This window comes from Zonotrichia leucophrys, chromosome 2 (assembly GCF_028769735.1).
Source record: "Zonotrichia leucophrys gambelii isolate GWCS_2022_RI chromosome 2, RI_Zleu_2.0, whole genome shotgun sequence".
NCBI classification, from domain to species: Eukaryota; Metazoa; Chordata; class Aves; order Passeriformes; family Passerellidae; genus Zonotrichia; species Zonotrichia leucophrys.
Window position 1 is genome coordinate 70,482,840 of NC_088171.1, and position 3,517 is coordinate 70,486,356.

The window sequence follows — 3,517 nt, forward strand, 5'->3', positions numbered from 1 at the left end:
CTTCTGTTCCAGGATCTGATTCACTGAATTTTTCTTCCTGAAAGCTTCTAGTCATCTTCATTTTCTCCACACTCTGAAAAAAGGCTGTTTTTTCTAGTCTGCTTGTGCTGAATTGTGTATTTATTTCTTCCAGCCTGTTAATCTTAAGTAGCTTCATACTATGTCCAGTTAATTTACTGTCTGTTCTCCTCTCCACCTTAGATTCATAAACCAGGGAACACTCGTAACTTCTGATTTCTCCTCTTTCTTGGCTGTACAAAAGAAAGACAAATAAGAAGTCTTAGTGTTATTCATGCATTTTGGCTTAGAAAATTGCCATGTTGCAACACTTTATTTTCAACTCTCTCTCTTTATACTTGCTGAACCAAAACTCGGAGTATACAGCCCTGCCTGTTCACAGAGACCGTTCTACACTGAACACCAGAGATAGTTCAAGAAGGCTACAAGACCAATTATTGAATTTGTTCATAGAAACTATTTAGCTCAATGAAATCAACACCTGCTGCTGTTGCTGCACACCTTGCTTATGGAGCACTCCTCACTATTTAGGCATCTCAGTGGTTCCCTGCTGCTCAACATGTTCTCCTTTCTGTTGCAGTTCCAGCAAATTGATATGCAAGGACTCTGCTATTAAGTCCAGAAAGATTTTAGATACTAAACAAAGTAGTACAGGCCTGAACACAGGCCTTTTCTCTCTCTTACCACCATCCTGTACCACAAAAATAGGTAGTTGCCAAAATGGTGGCAATTTCTGGCCCTCTGTTGAAGGCTGCAGAAGAGCACAGTCCTCAGCTGGGTTCTTCTCCTCTGCAGGCCCTTGTGATGTGCCTGGCAAGTACAGGATGTAGGATCACCGAGGCTTGTCTAACAGTAGGATTGGTTGGAAGGCCACTGCAAGTCAAGCCTTTTCTCTAGAAGGCTTTTATTCCACAGCAAGGTCATGGGTTCCCACCTCAAGTAAGCACTTGGCTACACTCGGAATATATGTCCTTCTGAACAACTAATTTTTTTTTTAAGAGTACTCTAAAATTGCACTTAGCATCTCTTTATGTACCCAGGAAATAGAGGACCAAAACATTTTTATTGCTGTTTTTGCAACTCTCCCTTCACTGTACTGGAAACCCAGCTACAAAAGAACAGTGCTAATGCCTTAGCTCTAAAAAGCTGAATCTGTTAAATCTCATTACACAGCTCATAGTTCAACTTAACTTGCATAAGCACCATAAATTATATGGTGTAATTAAGAACTTATATACAACCTTACAGTCACTGGCAGCACAGAGAAACAGCTTTCAGAGTACAATCAAAGACCCAATTAAATCAGCTATTTTTACCCAAACACCTTCCAGCAGAAAATGTTCCTCAGTGTTTTGACCCCACATCTGTGCACATGCAGCAGATCAAATGTGTACCTATACCAAGTAACTGCTCTGCCCACAGTTAGCCCTCCAAGCTTCCCAGATGGGAAAGATTCCACATGTGACACAAGAGATGGTTGGATAATGGCGACATTTAAAGATGATGGACATTAAAGAACCACGTAAGCTTGTAGTTTTGAAAAGAGCCTTCCAAAGAGATTCCTGCTACCATGTTGTTGTAGACTGTGCTGTTAATATGGGAGATGCAGACACACCATTGTGGCCCTGCAAGGCATTTGTCATCTGAAGAAGTCGTGCATCCAGTACGTAAAAATGTCCAGTCTGCTGCATCTAGCATCTCTCAACAACTTTCACAGCTCTGACATCCCTCCCTTTCCATCGCCATCAGCTGAAAGAACACTTTATGATATTTTTTCCTCCATTTCTCAAAAGCAGGTTTGTGGGTTTTCTGAAAGGCTCTGACAATTGTAGGTGAAATACCCAACAGCTCAGTCTGACCTTTGAGCCATTATTCCATGGATCGTCTGATCTACTCCACAGCAAGGGATGATAAGATGTAATTGAAAGCTGTCAGAACAAAACAGGGCATGTTTCCAGATGCCCTTCTGCTACCTCCATGTCTACAGCTACTCAAATTCTACAGTGATTTAGAGTGGCCTGGCTGTGAAGACCTTGTGGCCTGACAGGACTTCAACCAAGGAAAGCTGATTCAGGCTCTCCATAGAGCACATCATCCTCTAAGCTTTGATCACCAAATGTGGCCATCTATCTTACAAAAATGACATGTCCTAATTAAAGGACATGTTTCTTCAAGCTAACTAGTGAGTTAGTTATCTGGGAAAATATTAATGGGATGGCAAGCTCAAATGTCTTACTGGGTTCTGTTACCAAGCAGACACTAGGATTGAGTCCAAACATGATTGTGCTCTCCACCATTATTATCTTAATACATCCCTGAAACAAAAAGCTGAACAATAGAATGTGAAATTTGTTTGCAAGTGCTCCTCCAAAGTCCTAGAGAAGAAATCTCACCCTGGTCATGTGTCACTGAGCAATGGGAAACTATGACCTTCACATGGTGTAAAGTTCCATTTTCCCCCAGAGGAGGGTGAAAATCTTCCCCAAGTCATCTACATTTCCCAGCTCTGGCCCGGGAGATACTTTCTTCTACTTTCTGGGTCATCTTGGGCAAGTCAATTGCTCACTCCAAGCAAAATACCTTCCTTCATGAACCACAGCTTCACTTGCACACTCAGAGACCACACATGCCATAAAAGCACTGCTTAGCTGTAAGCACAGGCAATGCATACCTATGGTCCTGCTGCTTTTTCTACCCTACAAATGGGTAGAAAAAACAGTGCATTAGCACTGTTTTTTTGTAGCTGGGTTTCCAGTACAGTGAAGGAAGGGTTGCAAAAATAGCAATAAAAATGTTTTGGTCCTCTTACAAATGGGCAGGCAAATAGGTATTAGCTGAAAAGTGGAACCCACAAACACCTCATTTCACTTTCAACATCTGGGTTTAGATTGTAAAAACTAGGTTTACATGATGGGCTGTAAAGCACTTTGCTTCAAACTCAGCCGTTTCGTTTTCCATCATCAGTTCAAATAAAAATTTTATTTCTGACCCGCTGGCCACTTTCTAACTAGCCATTTTCAAATTTTAAGCCTGGGGGTACTGTTAGCCAGTAGCCAGACTTGTTTACCTCCTAATACAGCTGACATTAGACTGACCTGAATTTTACAAGCTGGGAACTATTATGTCACAGTGTATAATTACACCTAAACATATACTTTAAGAAAGAAAACAAGATGTAATATGGAAAGAATTACCAATGGGTCAAGTTCGGGTCGTAAATTATGATGCGAATGGTACCACTTACTGTGCCCATCTTTGAAATACAACCTGCCCTACATTCTGCAGAATACAAGAGTTCGGTTTTGAACTTAATTTTTAAAAAATTAGCAATTTATTGATGGTTTTTCTGCAGAGAATGACGTTTTCACATGTTTCAATGAGAAACCAGGTGGATCCCAAATCCAGAGAGCTCGGCGATGTTGCTCAGCAGCCGAGGGGCAGCAAAGCCCGGCTGCTGGGGCGGGGAGCGGGCCCGGGCAGACTACAGCTCCCGAAGGGC